Genomic DNA, 23,960 nt, shown 5'->3' on the forward strand with positions numbered 1-23,960 from the left:
TTCTCTACATCACAGCTTCTGGTGGGATAACTCACATGACTGGAGTACTGTCATAGATGGATACAAACTGTTCAGGAATGACAGGCAGGGCAGAAAAGATGGGGGAGTTGCATTGTATGTAAGAGAGGAGTATGACTGCTCAGAGCACCGGTATGAAACTGCAGAAAAACCTGAGAGTCTCTGGATTAAGTTTAGAAGTGTGAGCAACAAGGGTGATTTCATGGTGGGAGTCTGCTATAGACCACCAGACCAGGGGGATGAGGTGGACAAGGCTTTCTTCAGGCAACTAACAGAAGTTACTAGATCACAGGCCCTGGTTCTCATGGGAGACTTCAATCACCCTGATATCTGCTGGGAGAGCAATATAGCGGTGTACAGACAATACAGGAAGTTTTTGGAAAGCGTAGGGGACACTTGTGCAAGTGCTGGAGGAACCAACTGGGGCAGAGCTCTTCTTGACCTGCTGCTCACAAACTGAGAAGTATTAGTAGAGGAAGCAAAAGTGGATGGGAACCTGGGAGGCAGTGACCATGAGATGGTCGAATTCAGGATCCTGACACAAGGAAGAAAGGAAAGCAGCAGAATATGGACCCTGGACTATAGAAAAGCAGACGTTGACTCCCTCAGGGAACTGATGGGCAGGATCCCCTGGGAGAATAACAGGAGGGGAAAAGGAGTCCAGAACAGCTGGCTGTATTTTAAAAAATCCTTAGTGAGTTTGCAGGAACAAACCACCCCGATGTGTAGAAAGAATAATAAATATGGCAGGCGACCAGCTTGGTTTAACAGTTGTCATAAATATAAAGGGAAGGGTAAACCCCTTTAAAATCCCTCCTGGCCAGAGGAAAAATCCTCTCACCTGTAAAGGGTTAAGAAGCTAAAGGTAACCTCGCTGGCACCTGACCAAAATGACCAATGAGGAGACAAGATACTTTCAAAAGCTGGGAGGAGGGAGAGAAACAAAGGGTCTGTGTCTGTCGGTACGCTGCTTTTGCCGGGGGTAGACCAGGAATGGAGTCTTAGAACTTTTAGTAAGTAATCTAGCTAGGTACGTGTTAGATTATGATTTCTTTAAATGGCTGAGAAAAGAATTGTGCTGAATAGAATAACTATTTCTGTCTGTGTGTCTTTTTTGTAACTTAAGGTTTTGCCTAGAGAGATTCTCTATGTTTTGAATCTAATTACCCTGTAAGATATCTACCATCCTAATTTTACAGAGGTAATTCCTTTACTTCTATTTACTTCTATTTCTATTAAAAGTCGTCTTGTAAGAAAACTGAATGCTTTTTCATTGTTCTCAGATCCAAGGGTTTGGATCTGTGGTCACCAATGCAAATTGGTGAGGATTTTTACCAAACCTTTCCCAGGAAGTGTGGTGCAAGGGTTGGGAGGATTTTGGGGGGAAAGACGTGTCCAAACTATGCTTCCCAGTAAACCCAGTTAGAGTTTGGTGGTGGCAGTGGATATTCCAAGGACAAAGGATAAAATTAATTTGTGCCTTGGGGAGGTTTTAACCTAAGCTGGTAAAAGTAAGTTTAGGAGGTTTTCATGCAGGTCCCCACATCTGTACCCTAGAGTTCAGAGTGGGGGAGGAACCTTGACAACAGTGAAATCCTTGCTGATCTTAAACATAAAAAAAAAAAGCTTACAAGAAGTGGAAGACTGGACAAATGACCAGGGAGGTGTATAAAAATATTGCTCAGGCATGCAGGAGTGAAATCAGGAAGGCCAAATCACACTTGGAGTTGCAGCTAGCAAGAGATGTTAAGAGTAACAGGAAGGGTTTCTTCAGGCATGTTAGCAACAAGAAGAAAGCCAAAGAAAGTGTGGGCCCCTTCCTGAATGAGGGAGGCAACCTAGTGACAGAGGATGTGGAAAAAGCTAATATACTCAATGCTTTTTTTGCCTCTGTCTTCTCAAACAAGGTCAGCTCCCAGACTACTGCACTGGGCAGCACAGCATGGGGATGAGGTGACCAGCCCTTTGTGGAGAAAGAAGTGGTTCAGGACTATTTAGAAAAATTGGACGAGCACAAGTCCATGGGGCCAGATGCATTGCATCCGAGGGTGCTAAAGGAGTTGGCAGATGTGATTGCAGAGCCATTGGCCGTTATCTTTGAAAACACATGGCGATCGGGGGAGGTCCCGGAAGACTGGAAAAAGGCTAATGTAGTGCCCATCTTTAAAAAAGGGAAGAAGGAGGATCTGGGAAACTACAGGCCAGTCAGCCTCACCTCAGTCCCTGGAAAAATCATGGAGCAGTATTCTTGCCAGCAAGTTAAAGTAGAATGGGCTGGATGAATGGACTATAAGGTGGATAGAAAGCTGGCTAGATTGTCGGGCTCAATGGGTAGTGATTAATGGCTCCATGTACAGTTGGCAGCCGGTATCAAGCGGAGTGCCCCAAGGGTCGGTCCTGGGGCCGGTTTTGTTCAATATCTTCATTAATGATCTGGAGGATGGTGTGGATTGCACCCTCAGCCAGTTTGCAGATGACACTAAACTGGGAGGAGTGGTAGATACGCTGGAAGGTAGGGATAGGATACAGAGGGACCTAGACAAATTAGAGGATTGGGCCAAAACAAATCTGATGAGGTTCAACAAGGACAAGTGCAGAGTCCTGCAATTAGGATGGAAGAATCCCATGCACTGCTACAGACTAGGGACTGAATGGCTAGGCAGCAGTTCTGCAGAAAAAGACCGAGGGGTTACAGTGGATGAGAAGCTGGATATGAGTCAACAGTGTGCCTTGTTGCCAAGAAGGCTAACAGCATTTTGGGCTGTATAAGTAGGGGCATTGCCAGCAGATCGAGGGATGTGATCGTTCCCCTCTATTCGACATTGGTGTGTCCAGTTTTGGGCCCCACACTACAAGAAGGATGTGGAAAAATTGGAAAGCGTCCAGCGGAGGGCAACAAAAATGATTAGGGGGCTGGATCACGTGACTTATAAGGAGAGGCTGAGGGAACTGGGATTGTTTAGTCTGCAGAAGAGAAGAAAGGGGGGATTTGATAGCTGCTTTCAACTACCTGAAGGGGTGTTCCAAAGAGGATGGATCTAGACTGTTCTCAGTGGTAGCAGATGACAGAACAAGGAGTAATGGTCTCAAGTTGCAGTGGGGGAGGTTTAAGTTGGATATTAGGAAAAACTTTTTCACTAGGAGGGTGGTAAAGCACTGGAATGGGTTACCTAGGGAGGTGGTGGAATCTCCTTCCTTTGAGGTTTTCAGGGTCAGGCTTGACAAAGCCCTGGCTGGGATGATTTAATTGGGGATTGGTTCTGCTTTGAGCAGGAGGTTGGACAAGATGACCTCCTGAGGTCCCTTCCAACCCTGATATTCTATGATTCTCTCTCAATTCAAATATGGAAAAGGTTATTTATAAAACCAGCACATAGCCAGGTTTCTGGTTATTAGAGGTGGAGCTAGTGTATATAGTTGACTTCACTCAGAGTCACAATCTGGGTTTAGCTTTGGAAGGAATAGGAGAGTCAGTGTTTCACTCTTTGAGTGGTGAAAGCCAGCTATTTGTGTATATTCCTCACCACATGGTAGTATCTCACTTGTGTTTATTATTCAGCCTTACTTTCACTTTGAGGAGACTAAAAAATAACCAAACAAAAATATCTTGGTTTAATTGTACTTATCTAGAGAAGAAGTCTAATATTTGACATCCTCTGCTCTCTGCCACCCAGGATATGTGACAGGCCTGTGTACTGAGATGGCCAACAAATGTCTGTCTAGTGTCAGCTGTGCTAGTTGTTGTTCTGATGAGACTTGTCGTCTTGGAACTGAGCTGAAACCACCGAAGTCATTTCACATAGTAGGCCACCGAATAGCTAGCTATCTGCTGGTAATACCTTGTTGTCATTTTTGACCTGGCAGGATTTGAACTGCTAAGCTGTGCCTGCCTTTTCTCTCACATACGCCTAACACAGGAGTAAATCCACTGAAATCAACTGGCATGACTCCCACTGTCTTGCAGCTTGTGTAGTTATTTTCACCTGTACAGAGTGGGTGTAAAATGCTATCAGATCAGACTAGTAGCATTTTACACCTAAGGAGGCTATGTGGCCCAGTTCATAAGGGTGGTTATCGATGTTCTGCTGTCAAACTGGGATGGGGTATCTAGTGGGGTCTCCTAGGGGTTTGTCCGAGGTCTGATCCTACTCAATATTTTTTGTTAATGACCTGGATAATGGTGTGGATAGTGTGCTTATAAAATATGTGGGTGCCACCAAGCTGGGAGGGGTTGCAAGCACTTTAGAGAACAGGATTAAAATTCAAAACGACCTCAACAAATTGGAGAATAGGTCTGAAATCTCAACAAGATTAAATGCACTAGACAAGTCTAAAGTACTTCACTTAGAAAGGAAACTACAAAACTACAACTACAAAATGAGGAAGTACAGGCTAGGTGTTAGTACACCTGAAAGGGATCCAGGGCTTATAGTTGAGCACAAGTTGATTATAAATTAACAATATGATTCAGTTGCAAAAAAGGTTAATATTACTGTGGGCTGTATTAACAGGACTGTTGTATGTAAGACATGGGAGGTAACTGTCCTGCTTTACTCAGCTGCAATATTGTGTCCAATTCTGGAAAGATGTGGACAAATTGGAGAGAATCTATATGAGTGCAAGAAAAATGATAAAAGGCTTAGAATATCTGACCGATGAGTAAGGCTACTTGTGATTAAAACGTATTTTTAGTAAAAGTCATGGACAGATCACGGGCAGTAAACAAAAATTCACAGCCCGTGAAAGTTAAGATGACCAATTTATCAATGGATTTAATACCCTGTCCCTGCCCTGTCAAGATCCTGAGGTCATGCTGCCTTGTTTTTAATGATTTGCATTTAACTCATATTTTTAAGATGCCCAGAGCCCTCTCTCCATAGGCACCAAGAAATGAAAAAGTAATTCCACATCAGTATGCTATTTTATGAGTGAATTGGAATCTAAGCCCCAGATCTGAAGCTGTACCAGTGCTATATTTGATACAGGTGGTGGGGGCAAAAATGACTCTCATCTTTGTGTTCCCTTAATCCCCAGATCAGGGCCCAGTCTGTTCCCAACCCCCAGTGTAAATCAGAGCCACACCTGGGGCACATGCTACATTCTGGTGATATGGGCAGAGCTCTTCTTGACCTGCTGCTCACAAACCGAGAAGTATTAGTAGGGGAAGCAAAAGTGGACGGGAACCTGGGAGGCAGTGACCATGAAATGGTCGAGTTCAGGATCCTGACACAAGGAAGAAAGGAAAGCAGCAGAATATGGACCCTGGACTACAGAAAAGCAGACTTTGACTCCCTCAGGGAACTGATGGGCAGGATTTCATGCAGCCTTAGACAATCCTTTTTACACTTTTTGGGGGCTAGGGCAAAGAAATACTTCCCCACTGACCTCAGAACCCATAGCCTCTGCAGCCCCAGCATACCACACATTGGTTAGAGGAGCAGAAAATCCATACATCCTCTAGCCACGCTCTCATTGTCCCTCTACACATTACTGTTCAGAGTGTCCCCATGGAGCTGGGCTCAGGACTTTACAGGGGCAGTACATCTGGGCTCCCAAATCTAGCCCTCCCTTGTGCAGCAGATATTGGGCCCTAGACCAGACTTTATTTTAACAGTTTTTGTATACTATATGTCATACACACTGAGCGCTTTTGAAAATGCCTACCCACAATGTTGACTTAACTCTACTCCCATCAAAGTACGATGAGGGCCAGTGCTGACCACTTGTGAAAATCCAACTCTGTGTATTCATAGCTATATAGATAAAGAATACCCACTCTGTTATATATATTTATGCATGGGAAAATACAAATATCTTTGTCCTTATATATTTAAAAGCTATGGCATTTTATTCTGGATAATAAAACGAAGGGAAAAACTTGACTTAATTCACAAGCTACTGCTAGGATGTTGTAAATTTACTGAAGGTAGAGGATTGTACCTATTCCAATGAAAAGATTGACATTGATACAAAAGTTAGTCATTACTGGAGCAAAATACGGACCAGGTGTGTTCCCACCCCCATCCCCCACCAGACACTGGTTCATTTTCTACAGAGCTATTGACACAATATTTGTGCTGCAGCTGTATGTAACTTTATCCAATTGATAGTTTTTTCATGTATTGCCACTCAGCTCATGAGACAAAAGTAGGATAATAAAAAAGGATATTAGCAAACTTTGACATTAAAAATCAACATATTAAACTGCAATCAATTCCCTTACAGTTTAATTAGAAATACACACTTTTCCCCAAATCAAAAGTTATCCTACCTTACCATTTCAAGCTAATCCATTTACGCTAATTTACTAAGAACTGACACTTGGCTTAGTTGGCATAACACTTGTAAAATAATATATGTTTGGTTAAAAAGGAGGTTAATGAGAAAAGTTTATTACTTATTGGAAAACCATCTGAATTCATAGCCACATGTATTCATATAAATTATGTGACATCTGAAATAAATTCAAGGAATTTTTTAATGGATTTCCTGTGTTGTTTATATTTGTTTGGTCTGTTTATTCCATAGACAACACTCACCAGAAATCAAACTGCAAAAAAGTGTTGATTTTCCTTTGCAAATTACTAATAGCAGTATTCATTTTCAGTGTGTGACAGTGGATATTGCAATAGACACCTTATCTGTGGAACAATAAATAGAATAAAGCAAAAGATGTGACTGGCACAAGGATTAATTTTATTAAATAAAATAAATCCTATTACTTTCCTAATCTTGTAAATTTTGTTATTGACTTCAAAAGATACAGAACTGGAACCTTTATATTGCATGCATTGGATTTTACAGAACAATATTTATTATGAGCAGACTTCATTACCAGCTTATATTACAGTTACTGGGACATCTACAATACAAAACATAGTGGAATTTGTGAATTTTTTTTTAAAAAATACAAAATTGTGAATTTAAAAACACACAATGACATTAATTTGAAAAAACCTACAATGTAAGCCAAGGAATATAGGACTTTGAATTTCCCTTTTAAGATTTACAAGGGGAATGTGTCATATTTTTTAGTTTTTAAATGTTAAAGCAATTCCGCATTTTTCACAATTGGTATAAAAATTGTTCATGTTTATTAATAACCTTAAAACATCACCTCTTGGTTTTGTCATTTTTCAAAAGAAGTTATTCAGTTATTAATGGTCTTTCCTTAACTTGCTAGGCCTGATTCTACAGTCCTTTATTTTCTCACTGATGCTAATGGGAGTTTTACCAAGTAAAGACAAGAGTATATTAGACCTTCCATCTCCACTCACATGTACACCATTCGGTGATTCTTTTCCATCTCCTTGGGTGCATATTATTTTAGTATGAACATCCAAGAAGTGTCTGGACATTACACAGTACATAAAAGCTACCAGCACCAGAACATATGGAGCCTATAATAGACAGCATCACCATGAGGGCAACACCGTGATCCTTTGATGCAACCCAGTTTTTAGATGTGTTGTTTCTTTAGTCATCTCAGCTGTTGGATCTAATAGCAAACCTGTAAAACAAAAGGAAAAAGGATCGTGTTGGATTTTCAAGAGTGCACACTATAGGCCTAACTCTGCTCCCATTGAAATCAATGGTAAAGCTCCTGTTGGCTTCAATGAGAGCAGAGTTAGGCCAATGATGAACACTTTTGAAAATCCCAATACTGATAAGTAAATTACATTTATGTTTCAAGATGAAATATATGGAAATCACTTCCTCCTTCATTTACCTACCTAGGATGTTTCTTTAGCAGAGGGTGAAACTAAATGCAGTTTATGTAGAACAAGTGGAACTTTATTAAGCCCTTTGGACTGCTCTGTCCATGTGGCTGAGCTGCTTCTAGTCTAACTCCTGGGGTTCCCTGTTTTCCTGGTGTCATGTCAATAATAATTCCCACAGGAAGCATGTATCAGACGGTAGCCATGTTAGTCTGTATCCACAAAAACAACAAGGAGTCCAATGACACCTTAAAGACTAACAGATTTATTAGGGCATAAGCTTTCGTGGGTAAAAAACCACTTCTTCAGATGCATGGAGTGAAAATTACAGATGCAGGCATTATTATACTGACACATGAAGAGAAGGATAAATCCTTGTGAGGTAACTCCCTTCTCTTTGTGTGTCAGTATAATAATGCCTGCATCTGTAATTTTCACTCCATGCATCTGAAGAAGTGGTTTTTTACCCACGAAAGCTTATGCCCAAATAAATCTGTTAGTCTTTAAGGTATCACTGCACTCCAGGGAGCATGGGCACTCCGACTCCAGTTCCTCTGATCATGTTACATGTTCACTATCTTACAAATATTTTAACATTGAAAAGAGATGATTGACTCCTCAATCCCCACCCCTTGTCCCTTTGAGATTGCTAGCACATAGCTGAGTTAGAGTCTTGTCTTTATTACTGACTCAGCTGATTACATAGTCTTTGAGATAGTTTGGTTTGTTCAATAGAGGACCACAGTGGGAGTGACCTATCTCTGTCTTCCTGTCTCTGAGTCCAGCATACTCTCTGGGGGTTGGCAGCCAAATGGTTGTTTCTGTTCTGTGATGATCTCTGTAGGCTTACTTTCAATGGTGTGTTGGCTGGCTTGTAAGTGCCTCCTGTTTGTTGGGATCATTTGCCATGGAACCCCTCATAACTTCACTAGTTCTGAGCTGGACTGTTTTGATAACCTTGTGATGGGGTATTCCTGTGAGCCAAAAGTGCTAAGAAAGGGTCTGAACCAGAAGAAACAGCTGTGTAGCAGTCTCTTACCTGTTTTCACAGCTGATTCCACCTTACCGTAACTCTGCAGGTATGTTGGGGAGGCGTATGGTTTGTCCAACTCCTATATGAGTGAAAATTTCCTGAATTCTTCTGAGGCAAATTGGGGTCTGTTGTCAGTGAATACAATGTGAAGAATGCCATATCTCACAAAGTGGCCTTTAGTTTGCCAATCACTGACTTGCTCCTTGTCAGGCAGGGCATCAACACCCCTACAAAAGTTGAATACTAGCCCGCTGTAATCAAGTACTGCTTTTCCTTCAAGGTAAAGAAATCTGCTCCCACATTTTCCAATAGTCCCATTGTTAGATTGCATCTGAGCTCTTATGGGTGTGTTTGAATCCAATTCACCCTTTGGAATTACATAAGAGCAGCCATACTGGATCAGACCAATGGTCCATCTAGGGTCATATCCTGTCTCTGACAGTGGCTAGATGCTTCCAAGGCAATGAACAGAACAGGGCCATTTCAAGTGATCCATCTCCTGCCATCCAGTCCCAGCTTCTGGCAGTCGGAGGCTTAGGGACACCCAGAGCATAGGGTTCCATCCCTGACCACCTTGGCTAATAGCCATTGATCGATGTATACTCCATAAATATATCTAATTCATTTTAACCCAGTTATACTTTTGGCCCAGAACAATCTCAAACCAAGTTCTATTGACATATTACAGCCAAGAGGATCTGAGCACCATCATTGCCAGGAGGTGCTGAAGACGGATCGGTCATGTGCTTCTGATGGAAACTGATTCCATCATCAGAGTAGCAATAAGATGGACACCTGAAGGCAAGTGAAAATGAGGCTGCCCGAAAAAGACATGGCGAAAAGCTGTGAAAGCCTAGTTCTTGTGCTAAAGTGAAGGGGTAAATAACACTTTCCTATTCACTGTGCAAGAGGCCCTCCTATCAAACTGAAATTGCACAGAGCATTTCCCTATTAACATTGTTGCAGACACTGAGGTTTGCATTTTCCCTTGTTCTCCAGTTCTGACAGCCTGAACCTGATATGTTCTTGGACTCAAGGAGAGAGTCATAACATCATCACTACTGTCTGATATGTCATCCCTCTCTTGTAAAGGTCTGACAATCTTTCTGGGACCTTCCTCTACTCTTGCATGCACTCCTAAATGGTTCAGCTTGCCATATTCCTTGCAATGCTGTGCTAATGAGTTAACTTCTTTATCTGCTCATATTCCCCCACATTAAATGCATCTCATTATGGGTATGGAACCTTGGCCACCTCTTCTTGTTTGCCTCTTACCTCCAGAGTGCCTCCTCATATTGGGATGTGGTATTTTAGGGTTTCTGCAATCCAGCACCCCTTTTATCCATCCTGATTCCACAACAATCTGCTGCTTCTGTGGCCTACCTCTCTGACCAGGTTGCATCTCAATTCATTCCCCTTCCAGGGGAAACCAAAAAGTCCAAAGAACAAGCCAGAAATCTAATGGCCTATAAGCTCTCCCTCATTCTCTCTCTTGAACTCAGAGTTCTTGGCCTCTTTTACTCTTAATGCCTGTGCTTTCCCTCTTGGTCTGCAGGAGAGATAGGGGAAGCCAGGTCTGCCCTCTCTTTTGGGTTCCATCTCAGAGAGCCTTTTTAGGAGGCTAAGGACTGTTTCTTCCACCACTTCCCTAAGCTGCTCCTACCTTCACCCTTCTTGTTGGCATCTTCATCAGATCTGCTGGCTTTGCTATCCTAAAGTTTAACATAACCCAGTCACTGTCCAATTTTAAACAAAGTGTGGGGCTTGGCATACAGAGACCTCAGCCTGCTTAGTACCATGGCAAATCCACCATTAAAAATCCTTTAACCGTTTATTAAAGATACAGAAAAGTAGAACCAGTTGGAATGTAAAGTGTTAAGTAAGCCTTTTATTTTAACAACATCCCTTGTTCCCTTTCCCATTAGCTGGACAGAGTATTTAGAAGGAGTCTCCTTTCCCACACCCCCTTCTTTGACAGTCATTTAGATGGTAATAATTATCCTTTTTGGAGAAAAGAGAAGACATTAATTGAAATAGGCTGGAACTGCTGTTATTGCTGTTGTTGTAAAAGTTAAAGTCCAATCTCGTTTCCTAGAAGACAAAACAAGACAGACACACAGAAGGGGAAAGGGAAAAAAACCAGCAAAGATAGAAACTTCAGCTTCTATTTCAGGAGTTGATTTTCCCTTGCAACATCACTGCTAGAAAAACACAGGCACCTCACAGGGTCTTCTCAGCCATTCTGAGACCTGGCAAACTTGTACCAGTATCGGGCTGTTTAGGGCATTTCTTTTAGTTGCTTACAGCAGTGCTGCAAAAATATACAGTCTTAGCCAGCTAAGATAGACTCTTATTAGACAGAAGGAAAAAGGAGAGGTTTAGAAAAGAGAAGGACTAAGTTGGGGAAGGAAAAGGTCACATTGGGAAGGAGATGGGGGAGGAGGGAAAGAAGCAATGTCTCGCATTCCACATGCTATTTGGGGACTAGCTGGAGCCAGTGTCTATGAAGGTGTCATCTGGGCCTCCCTCTGGCACGGTCTGGTCAGGGCACCTCTCAATATTAGGATGAAGAAGGTACAAGGCCCTACGAGATGGTGGGGGCAGAAGCCAAGATGATGAAGCTTGCTCCAATAGCCAGTTTTTCTTCCCCAAAGTCTTTCCATTAGGAACCCACAAGGGAGTGATGGGTGGAATAGCCCATCCCCTCATTATTTTGTCCTTGAACTAGGCCTACTTTCAGACACAACAAGTGTGGTTTACTGATTTCTGGTTCCACATGGTTCATGTTTATCTAGCATGATCTTAACACAGTCCTTGAATTATATCAGTAGGCCTTTTCGTTTGGACTAATTTAATGTGTCTTGCTTTTGCACCTTTTTCCACCAACATTTGTTGTTGTAGGTTATAATGACATCTTTTGACCTTACATTCATGTTTTACAGTTGAGCTCAAAATTAGGGTGTCCCTCTGTCTGGAGTGGCTCACCACTGTGTTGATGCCCCTCCCCAAACTGGTGGTATATTCTATTATTTAGATTTCATCAAGCCAATAACACTTGTGAACTCCTGGATCACTATACCAGTCTTACTATGGAGTCAGACAGTCCCGTTAGCCTATCTTGCCACCCAGATAAGCTGAACTGTGTGATTAAAAGTTATTAAAACCAAAAATCATACCACATCAGGTTTCTCCCAGTTCCAAGAGACCAATCACTTACCCTAGATCAATTGGTACTCCAGACCTAAATCAGGGAGCCTGTCAAGTCCCCAAAATTTCAGGTAGCAGCAAGTGTGCATAAGGCTGTACATAGGGAGTCTATCCCCTCCCCTTCTCACTGGCCTTTACTGAAAAACCTGCATCATTCCACAGTCTTATTCTGCTTTGGGGAACAATAGTTCCTCATGGCTCTTAGGGCTGCTGTTAGGCTTGAGGCAGATATATAGTGAGCTTGGTGGTGAGCTTCAAAGTGCTGCAAGGTAAAGTAACAGTTTTCCTTTCCTGCTGTTGTCATCTCCTGCAGGTCTGTGTACTTCTCAAACTCCTCCGTCCCCTTGGCCACAGTCCAAGTCTAGCAGCTGGTAGCGTGACCACATGGTTTGTGTATGACCAAGTTCCATGGCTCACACTACCAGCTGCTGGACTTCAAAGAACTCACAGCTTAGTTCTCATGCTGCCACCACGTTTCATTAGCAAAGAGTGATGCTGAATGCAAGTTAAGTTGACTAAGTGAACTTCATTAAATCCAGTGCACTTCTTTTCCCACGTGGCTGAACTGCTTCCAGCCTAAAGCCCCACATTCTTCGTTTTCCTGGTGGCCCATCAACAACAGCTCCTCCACGGGCCATCTGACTCCAATTCCACTGATAATGATACAAAGTGTTTCTGGATTTTGAGTTTGCCTTGCAAGCCAAGGACACCATAACAATTTAGGAGCCCAGTTTTCCAACCACTTCTGCACATGCTGAACTTTAAGCATAAGTAGTCCCAGTGAAGTGATTGGGACTCTTCACGTGCTTAAAGTGAAGCACATGCATAAGCGTGGGATCAAGGTCTAAGACCCCAATCCTACAAAGGATCTGTAAGCATGGAAATTTACTCCCACGTGCAGTCCCATTGACTTCAATCATTACTGTGTGAAACAAAGGAATGTTAATCCTGCCTTAAGGGCAAACCTCAATGCAACCTTAACTATGGAGTCATTAGGGCTACTGCAGTGACTTTAAACTTGAAATTCACTCTTTGGATCCTATTGTCCCTCATCAGTGACTGAAACTGCTATCTCCATTTGTAAAGTCAACAGGCTCCAGAGCATTCTTTCAAACCTACTTCACTGTCCAATTCTGCTGTGGAAGATTTCACACTTACTTAATTAGGACTGGAAGACAGACACTATGCATGTGTGTATGGATGGATGAGAGTGTGTAGATATAACTTTTATATCTATAACTGTCTAGCTGTACCCAGGCACACTGTATAGATTAACTAACATGTTACTAGAACTCATCAGGAAAACTGCATCCAAACAAAAAGTCCAATACGGAAAAGGATATTAAAAGATCTCATTGTCTAAGATTTTATTCTGCACATGGATTAATCTGATCACAGGATATGATGCTTATATTGTGTTCTTTCCCTGCTGGCAATCTGTACTTATGGGGAAAAAACAGTTTTTAAATGTGGAACAACTAAGCTGATACTTGAAATTGTACAACCCAAGAAAACTCTGTTGTGATCTAATTCTGCTAGTGTAATGGTGTTGACTTTGCTGGAGTCACTTCTGCTTGACACTAGCATAAATGAGAGGAGAATCAGTCCCAATAATTTTACTGGAAGTGAAAATAATTTAGTACCATACAGGACATGCACAGCGCACTGTAGATGGGGTCATACTGTAGTAGGTTAATTTAGGAATCTGTGGGCTTGGACAATTTATGGATGAGTGTACATGTTTCAAAATGATACGCCTAAGTCTTGTATCAAAGCAGACTAAAAATCATTCCACAAAATAACTCCACTTCTCAGGGTGAAGGACACAAGATAAACTGCATTAAATAGATCAGACACCCCAAAATTGAAGGAAATGCTAGGAGTCTGATAATGATGTCACTAGAAAAGCCAGAGCAACAACGCATAAGAACAGTGTTCTGCTGTGTCAGCATTAACTGCTTACTGTACAATACCTAAACAACTGGGGATAATATTGGAGATTATGATAATACTTAGCATTTATACAGCTCTTTTCATTCTCCTGCCTGCTTACGGTTCCACCTCACTCAGGTCTCTCTCAGTCCTTTTTAAGCAGCCTGGGTGTCCATTAAGCTAGTACCTGATAACTTCAGGGGGCTCCCTGTTTATCATGCAAAAACATAAACTTGCTGGTAAATCTGACTTCTAGTTTTTGGATAGTGCAGAGATTAGAATAAAGATTTGAAACAAATAGTGAAAATCGCTACAAATGTATTGCCCCAAAGGTGGAATGCCAAGTTGGTTGCACATACTCTAAAACCGTTTTGGCTAAAATTGAGTATCACAGGTCTGGAACACTTATTGAAATTGCAGTAAGTGCAATATAGTGCTAACTTCAATAGTACTACTCTGTGAGGAAGAGGCCCAATTTTTGCTGGTCATTTCTTCCAAAATTGGGGCTCCCTTCTGTTCTCTTTGAAGTCAATGGCAAAACTCCCATTGGCTCCTGTGGAGGGAGTAGGATGAGGCCCTTGTGGAAGATTTTAGTGAAGCAGAAGAAAACATTTTTCCTTGTAAATGATTTTTCTATTAATACAGAAACATAAAGAAACCTTTTCAAAGCTATAACTTTAAATATTTTAATGTCCTGCCAAACCTCATCAATCCACTATAAAATCACTGAGTCCTGTTCTGAAAATCTCTTAATGTTTAATAAAAAATGACATAGACTATCAAAGAATTGCTGGCTATGCCTTTTTCCGCATATTAAGATCAATAACATTTTTACAAGGATTTTTTAAATGAGAAAAGTCTTTTAAAAGTCAAGACAATTCTGTTCATTATGAATGATTACAAATTGTGTGGTTAATTTTACAGAGGGCAGGTTAATATTCTGGACATGAAATGTATTGACCGTAATTCTAAGTTTCTTGCCTTCCTTTCATTTGTCTCCTAAGACCTCCTATATTGAGTGGCTGTAGATATTCTAGGAAACTGCTAGAGTAAAGAGATGAGATTTGCATTTTCAGTATCAATCCCGGACTTTTAGAATATTTACTTGAATATATTTGACAAGCTATGTATCCTATACAGAGGGAAGATTTTATTCAAATTGCTTTTAGTTAAGGCTTCTGGGCCCTATTCGCCATTCCTTAGTCAAGTCAAACTCCTATTTGCTTCAGTGGCCTGTAATGGAGTGCAGGTTCTGCATTTATTTTAGGTTATATCAAGGAATAAAGCTATTGTCTCAAAGGCCCCCTATGGTGCAAACACTTACACAGGTGCTTATCTTTAATCAGGTGAACAATCTCAAAGCCTTCAGAGGGACTTTCACTGCTGGAAGTGATAGCATATGTGGAGGAGTTGTTGGAAAATTGGGGCCTCAGATCAAAGACAATGGTGGGGTTTCTAATGATCTATTCCAACTACCATATCTCAGACTTATAGCAAAACAAATACACCGGATTTCCTTTTCAATACACTTAGGGTCACTATAAAAGTTCATTGAAATACTGGTGCTTTTACAGTGTCAGTATGGTTTCCCAATTCCATACTGAAATGCAACTTTCATCTTTATGTTTCTACAAGAGGAATTTCTGAAGTAATTTTATTTGTGACCATTCAAACTGGGGGTTCTTGTTCCACTTGTTCCAGTTGGAACCCCAAAATCCCCCTGCAGTTTCTTACCACAGTCCATCCGAATCCCGCAATGGGTTGTGGATCATGACAAGTAATGGGGGGTCATATATTAGTGCTGACTGGGGGTGCCGGTGGGACTGTTCCTGTGGGATAGGTGGTGGGTGCTGTGGATAGGGATGGTTGCTAGGGCCTAGGATTAGGTCTCCTGGGTTTGCTAGAGCTGGGTATAGGGCTACCAGGTTCCATCAGGAGCTGGTGGGGCATGGAGTGCTGGCTGCTGGTCCAGATGCTGGTGTTGCGTGTCAGGCTGGTTGAGGGTGCTGGGTTTGGGGGCCGATGCTAGCTTGAGGACTGGCTGGTGCTGCTGACTGCTGGGTGGGGGCTAGTACTGGGTCAAGGTGGAGACTGGTTAAATCCAAAGGGATCCAACAAGGTAATACGTCACCATGTTTGATGATTATTACCGGTTGATAATCTGTCCTCTCCATTGACTGGGTCTCCACTGTTGGTATGTATGTCCCGGAGAGGGAGAAAGTAAACTGGCAACTTCCTCCCCACATTCCCCTGCTCAGTTAATGCTAATGTTTTTGCTGAAGGGGTTTTTTTCTCTCTCTCTCCTGTCTGTGAACAGCCCTGCTACCGTGTCACTGTATTTAGAGCCCTCTCCCCTCCCATTGTAAAGGGACGCGGTGGGGATGGGACAGAAAAACACTGAGAAACACGTCTTGGTAGAAAAGGATTTTGAGCTTACCATGTGTGTTCCACATTGCCTGTCACGCACTCTTTGATGTTTTTCTGAACGTAAAGTCATTGGGCCGGATCCAGTTCCCAGTGAAATCCATTACACAACTCCCGTCGACTACAGCGGGAGCAGGATCGAGCCGACTTTAACCACCCCAGACGTTAAAACGACGAGGCAAGCCAAGAGTTCAGCGCCAGTTGTCCCACCGCTCTGCACACTCTGCACACTGGCAGCATCAGCTGGGCCTGAGACGCCTTCCTCATTACGAGCCCCCTCCTCCGGTTTCTTCGCGATCCAATAGAGTATTATGAGAGAGAGAAGCTTTCCCATGCTCCTTGCTTCAAACGCAGCTGTTTCCTCTTTAATTGAAAGGTGGTGAGGTTGGGGGCTGAAATATTATTACCTGGACTCTCTGCTTTCCAGGCTGCTCAGGGGATTTTACTTTATTGACTCTAGTAGGGATGTAGCTGAGCAGACCTGGTTCAAGAGTTGGTGCTGCCAAGGGGATCTAAGTGTTTTCCCAAAGGGGATGTAGCTGAAATATTTGCGAAGCTTTCTTGGGCTAAATCCTAAGCTGTTGATTTAGGAATTTAGATAGGAAATACAGCCCCCATCTCCACACTGAAAGGCCTCTTTAAAAACCTTCGACTCGCTATTGGGAACGCGCCCCACAGCCTGTAACCACAAACTCACTGGGATTTCCACCTTCGGCTCTGAACGGCCCTGTCTGCTTTGCTTTGATGGCTGTAGTTGGCTTTTCATGTAAGAAATCTACAGGGGGAAAAGGTTCTTTTTATTATGTGTCCAATTCAGCATTGGAACAGACGATCTAGTAAATTTACACTGTGATCTTTGGGGAGGTTGTTAAAATGGACATACGACTTTTTTCACTGCTAAGCTTGGATTTGTGAGCGCACTGTAGGCAGAAAAAGCTAGTGAATGAAGACGTAGTCTATTTACTCTTATTTAAAAGCGGGTTGAAAACAACTACTTTGTAGCACATTCCTGTGAATTTTGCAAACTATAATTTTAAACGACATCTAGTTCCGAGTGGCAATGGAATGCTTTCCAAAAAAAAAAATCCAGAGTAAAAAGTTTTCTTCATCACCATTTTTATGTGTAATGCACTGCACAAGAAACCATCTAATTACACAGTCTATTTACCTGTTACAAATATGTTTGTTCCCCACTCATCTCTCCACTGAAATGTTGCTATTTATAATAACTTTGGGCCATTTCCTGCAGTCCCTACTCAGGCAAACGTCAGGCAGACTTCTACAGGATTCTTGCCTAAATAAAAACGTCAAGAGCGGGCCCTCACACCAGTGTGAGAAAGTAAATAGGGCCCATTTATCCCCCTACCAAATCAATAGCAAAACTTCCATTGTCTCACTAACAAATAACCTTCAGTCCTATATTCCGCACACATGTGAAAGTCCCACGGGAGTTTTGAGTGAATAATCCTGCTCATAAACTGTGTATTTTATTAAATTGGGTTTTTAACATTAAACAGCCTCCTTCCAATGCAATAGGGTTTTAAACTACCTTGTTTGGAAATCCTGACCGCCTCAAGCAATATATGGGTTGCAGAATTAAACCCCACTTGTGTTCAGAATCCAAATCCTGTTGCAGTCTTTCAAGTGAATTCAGCCGTCTTTGGATCCGGCCCAAATGTATGAAGAGGTTTTGGGAAACCTGGCGAAATCGTTTCATGTATTCGATAAAGTTCTGTAAAGCGACCATAAAATTCCTGAATAAAAATACACCTTAAAAAAGTATATAACCTCAGCGAGGCACTATGCCCCGGGGAAATGTGATTTATGAATATACTTACTTACTAATGTCTGAAGTTTTGTTATAGTCATGTTGGTCCCACTTCCTAATGTAATGTAGGCATTTAAAATCCACCTCAGGATGCTCCAGCACGTCTGTAGGGCCCGATCCTCCCACTGAAGTCCACGTGATTTCTGCTTTCAGTGGGAAAAGGCCTGCACAGTAGCCCCTGTCCTGAAGCTGAAGTTTAATTTTCTCTTCTCTCTCCTAAGCACCCCAGTAAGTAGAAGGAACATCCGGTTTGCAAACATAATTCTTTGATCTGTTTCAAAGAGATGCGTAGAATTTTGGTGGTTGTCACCGCTGGCTGTGAGCTCCATTTTTAATTCTCTTACCATATTGGTTTGGAGCAATATTCGGCCCAGAGATTTGCTTTGTCACAGGCCCCCGAGGCTCCCAAAACAACAGTCCTTGTTGCATCCTTTCCTAATTACGAATAATGTGTACGGCTGCTTGGATTCAGGCCGCACGATTAAGACCAAGCACACCAGTTCACAATCGAGGGACAAGGCTGGACAAACCTCTGTATTTTAAGTGTTTAGTTTGGTTATTTTCTAGAGCAAAAAAGAGTAGCATCTCTGATCACAAGATGTCTTCAGTATGCGCACACTTTATGCCCTACAAATCTAACAGGTCTTAAAAAGTCACACGCAATGGAACTAATTAGAATAAGGAAATGGTTAATTCCAATTTATTGATTACAAAATAATTCAAAGGAAAGGAGTCTAATATAGTAAGAATCTAGGAAGGAGCTAAGCAAAGCAAAGCAAGCAAGGAGCTAAGCAAGTCATGTGCTTCTGATGCTTGTTTCAGGGTAAAGACAACGGCGGAAATTCGCCTCGCCATAGAAGGGTGTCGTTTCTGGATGTTCAAAGTTATAATGTGTATCTAAAGAAGCCAGAAGATAAAAATACACATTGACTGGTGGGCGCAGTCATTTGGGAATACATATTGGAGCATTTTGGATACTTACTGAACATCTGCAGATTTTCAGATTAGACAGAACATTTATTCCTATGATTTCATGTTATTTATCCCAGAAAATTATATTACTGCTCTGTAGTGTTCAGATTCCGAGGGGTTTTCTTTTTCTTTTTCTTTTACTATTCTAACAGTTATCAAATTATTTGATACTTTAAATAATAATCTGTAACATTCACTGTAAAAATTATACGTTTGACAGATCAGATGCTGTTTTTATTACAATTCATCTTTGCTGTGTTCCTTTTTAATCCATATCTTATTTCACTTTTTAAAAACTTGTTCGGCAGCAGATGAGAGGAATTCATCTTTTGTGCAGGTCTTCATGACTGGTGCAAACATGCGTAGAACTCTACAGATAAATTCAACTGCTCTGAACTGGAGTTCACATTTAAATATGGGGTGCTATGCAGTAAAGACCGGATAAGCTTTTGACAGTGTACACTTTATATCTGTCCTTCCACGATCTCTGGTTTAGGCCTGAAGCAAAGCGAGACATTGCATTTGAAAAGTGATCCTCCATAATTGGGACTTGACCTTTGAAGAAATGAAAGAGGTAAGATTTCACTTAGTGGAGAGACATCATGGTACCTAGCCAATTGATACAGATCTCTCTATGGGTGAAGCACGGGCGGTTACAGTAGCACTTTGAAAAGCAGGGCATTATTGGTCACTACACAGGTTTTCATGGATGAATAACGAAATAATTAGAAATGCAAAATTATTCGGTTTATAATAAGTGCCGTCCAATTAGATACCCGCTGCATGTCACTCGGCGGATCTGAGGATTTAAGTTTGATTTCACAGAGGGCAAATATCATATTAAACCAATAAGGGGGAAGGGATGAGGGGAAGTATTTGGAGTTGTGAAGTGTAAATAAAATGTGGTTCGATGGGTTGAAAATGAAAAAGTGGGGTCTATTTCACTGAGCTGTGCAATGTTATCGCTGGGAACAAGAATAAGTGTTACATTGCCCACCGCCTCCTTAAGTGAGGCAAACCTCCCTCTGGGTCAAATCCTGCTGGATTTACTCTGGAGATTAATCCCAATTGCTGGAGTAAAACGAACATAATTTCCCGAAGGTTTCAGGGGAAGGTTTGCCCGACTAAGGGCCACAGGGTCTAGGCTGAAATTCCCCTCTTATGTATCCTTTAACAATTTTTACGTCTTTAAGGAGAACCTGAGAGTGCAATTAGACCCTGATCCAAAGCCCACTGAAGTCAATGGAAAGACTCCTATTGGCTTTGGATCAGGCCCAAATCGAGGGTTTTCCCCAACTCCAGCCAGTCCTTAGTAATGGTGAGTTCATGTTAAATATGAACAATTTTTTCCAGCTAGTACTGAGAGGCTGTTACAGTCTTCTTGTGTGACCCCCGGGCAGTCACTGAGCCGCTTTGTACCTCAGTTCGCTGTCTATAAAATGAGGATAGTAGCATTTTCCTACCTCACAGGGGTATTGTGAGGACAACTACATCTCAGATTGGCAAACCTCAGGTTCTCACATACTAAGGTGATGGGGGCTCTATAATTACTTACGATAGATAGAAGTTATATGGCCTATTCATGAAATCCTCCGGGCAGCTAATGGAAGGTTTGGAGTGGGACCTGCCCCATAATCTGATTGTTTGGGACTTGGGGGCGGGGGGGTCCTGTTTTCTGTTTGGTTTTTGTATTGTTTCGTTGTAGTAACCATGGTACTTTAAAAAGGAGAAATTCTAAAGGAGTGGGCATATGCTTCTTTTCTCATCTAGACATAGCTCAGGGCTTTTGCGGCATTATAACAACAATCAAAATGTAATCGCTAGTATGTAGGAGTAAGGTGTTTTGTAGCAGGGCTGCAGTTCGGCTGAGAGTTGGTTCAGCTTGGTTAATGGGCGTTTTGGATACCAGATGGTAACTGAACATCGCACTTGCATATTACAGTGCAGGTAACAGAACAACCACTATTACCGTTGTCAATGTCCATGTATGTGTGTGTCTTGGGTGTGTGTGTGTGTGTGTGTGTAAATCTTCACTGTGAAATTAGGCAAACTAGGCAATTGTCGCATGCTCCTAAAGACGTTAGCATCCTAAAAAAATGACCTGTAACCGGTTCTTTAGGGGCTTGCCAGATCCTGCATTTTCTGCGCACTCAAAAGTTGTCCTCACTGGGGAGAAATGCAAGATCGGGACGTAGGTGTACTCCTGACTGATATAGGAAAAACCGAAACCAAATGTCGAAACTCTTAGCAATAGAGTGCTATGCAAGGCACTTTTTTTTTTATTAGTGTTCAGGTTTCCTTTCCTATCACAAGTGTTTTTAATGGACTATGAATGTAGAGCTTACAAATATTTCCAAACTCCTTTAAAATTTTACAGGATCAATACTGACAAAATTGTGCTTAGAAATGACCGTGAAAAGTCTTGGAGTGTACTATTCTCTTAGTCATGTTTATTAAACTGAAACCTTAAAACAATAACCAAAATTTCTCTCTCTCACGCACACATGCACTTGCCCTGTTATGAATACATCCATATAATACTGTAAAATAGCTAATCAACCAGAAATGTGCATCTCATCATGTTTCTAGTGATTATTGACTGGACGGCCAATTTTAGGACTTCCCCAAACGCACACAAACGTTACATAAAGGAGGCTGAACACTTCTGGTCATTTTAAGAAATCAAATAAAGTCAGATCTAGAGATTTTTTGTTCTGTTTTTTAATCGTCTAACAAACTGAAGGGTTTTGACCAGAGCTGGAAATCACTCAAGCGATGATGGGTGGAGGACTGTGATCCCGAGAAAGTGTTTGTGTATGTGTGTGTCTGTAGGGGGTGGTGATGGTGGTGGAGGGGTATTGTGTGGATGACGAAGGGAGGGAAGGCAGAAATCAATGGAGCTATGGCCAGTTACATCAGCTGAGGATCTGCCCCAGGATATGCTCGAATGGGCCATTATCTGGGCCTTGTGCATAATGCTAGCGCCAGATTGAAAATAATGCGTTTAAAAACCGTAACTTGTCGGGGCACTTGCTTAGAACCATGGGATGAAATTCCAATATTTTATTTCAGGTTAGACCCAACAGCCCGAGATTCAAGTACATGTATTTACCTAAAGCTTTTGGGTCCAGAAATATGGTGGACAATCGTACCTCGTGCATCTGTATTCTGAACTTCTAATTGTGAGGACTGCAAAACCGCCCCTTCCACCCATCTCCCTAAACAAACAGGTGAGAAAAAACCCTTCCTTCTCAAAGACGGTATTTTAACAATCTGCCTTCAGCCAAACGCTTTGCTAACCACTGGGAAGGTAGGGCAGGGGCCATATGATTGCACTTGGTGTAACTGAGGGCCAGGGTTCTTTAGTTTTTTGTTCTAAAACTGTCCTATGAGAGGGCGGGAGATTTTGCTACAGATTTCCATTTAATACATGATCTGAATGAGCAGGGTGAGGTGTGTGCAAGTATAGCAGAGCATCGAGTATCCTCTGCTGGGTATGGTTTCTCATTAATAATGAAAGGAGTACAGTATTATATTGAGAAGTTTATATTCTTTGCACTAACCTTTTAGTGAAAGTGCCATTATCAGTTAGCTTCATCCAAACCCCTTTGTCAGTAAGAAACTCAGTCATATTTATCTCGCCTTCCCAAAGTCTTCGGACTTGTTTTCTATCCAGATGCAAGGGTCAGTGTCGAAAATGACTGTTTTCCTTTCAAGGGAATAGTGCTAAATCAACAAGGTTGAAAATACACGCGAAGATGTGACCTCTGCAAAACCTGACAGGCTAAACAGGTACATGGAAAATCTAGGGCTCTGTTCTGTTTCATTTAAATTAATGGCAAAGCTGCTCTTGATTTCATTGCAACAGCATCAGGCCACACCCCAGTTCCTTTTCCAGTGCTTCACGCTCAAGGATGAAGGAAAACCCTAGACCAAACCTATAAAATATAAGGTGTGTTAGTTTCAATGCAGCTCTGCACCTCCATTTACTGTTTGTTGCCTCCAAATCTCCTTTGATCGGTCTCTGTCCTGTCCTCCCCGCCCCGACTATTCCCTGCAGCTGCTGCTGGCACAGAGGTGCTGACTGCACGCGGGATGTCGCATAGCTGACCCAGATCTGCTTTTTAATGCCAAATGGCTGGCATCTGAACTATTAATCTGGTGCAGCTCTGAAAGCAGTCCCAACCTTTTCCCGAAAACGATGTACCCACGAGCAGTGACAGAAGTAGGCCTGATGTGTGAACTGAAGCGGGAAGAATCTGAGGAATTTCCAGCCGTAGGGCGATTCCTTATTCAGTCCTGGACACAGCTACATGCGCTAAAATCCAAATCTCCACCGAACGGGTCTTATTAATTGGGAGTGAAAGGGGCGCTGGGCTGGCTGACTCACTGAAGGGAGGTACCTGTGTGGCTGGAAGCATCTAGCGGTTTCCAAGGCGTGAATTCCTAACAGGGTGTGAAGAGTAATATGAATTTGACATAGTATGGGAAAGTGGAGGTTTTCCAAGACAGGCAGATTGAAGCATCCCTTCCCATTTGCAGACAGACACCTTGCTCCTTCCCCGCCTACGGACTCCAGGGGGGAAGGTGCAGTTGAAGGCCCTGGTAGGTGCAAGAATGCCAATATTAAGGTATAATCCTGGCCAGGAAAGGGCTAATTTCCACGCTATGATTTTATATCGGGAATGAGACTAGGGGAAACGAAATCTGAGCTGGTTTGTGCACTTATGAATGACTCCCGCAAATGAGCGGGATTTTCCAATCATCCTGACCGGGATTTAGCTAAAGCTGCAGGTTTGATCATTTTCGGGATCGGGAATTCTAATAT

At 42.1% G+C, this 23,960-nt stretch overlaps 1 long non-coding RNA gene across 2 annotated transcripts in view; it reads right to left on the reverse strand.

The window, feature by feature from the left end:
- Positions 1 to 6,693: 6,693 nt before the first annotated feature.
- The window catches only part of LOC125635463 (uncharacterized), a 30,606-nt gene continuing 13,339 nt past the window's right edge, over positions 6,694 to 23,960 (reverse strand). The window contains exons 2-5 of one of the 2 annotated variants that reach the window (XR_007356277.2): positions 22,696 to 22,841; positions 18,171 to 19,687; positions 16,346 to 18,064; positions 6,694 to 7,528 (exon numbers count right to left, since the gene is read on the reverse strand). This is a non-coding gene — a long non-coding RNA (uncharacterized LOC125635463). Of the gene's footprint in view, positions 7,529 to 16,345; positions 19,688 to 22,695; positions 22,842 to 23,960 lie in introns of both variants that reach the window. The other variant, XR_012668138.1, reaches the window with a different exon arrangement.

This window comes from Caretta caretta, chromosome 4, assembly GCF_965140235.1.
Source record: "Caretta caretta isolate rCarCar2 chromosome 4, rCarCar1.hap1, whole genome shotgun sequence".
In the NCBI taxonomy this organism is placed as follows: domain Eukaryota; kingdom Metazoa; phylum Chordata; order Testudines; family Cheloniidae; genus Caretta; species Caretta caretta.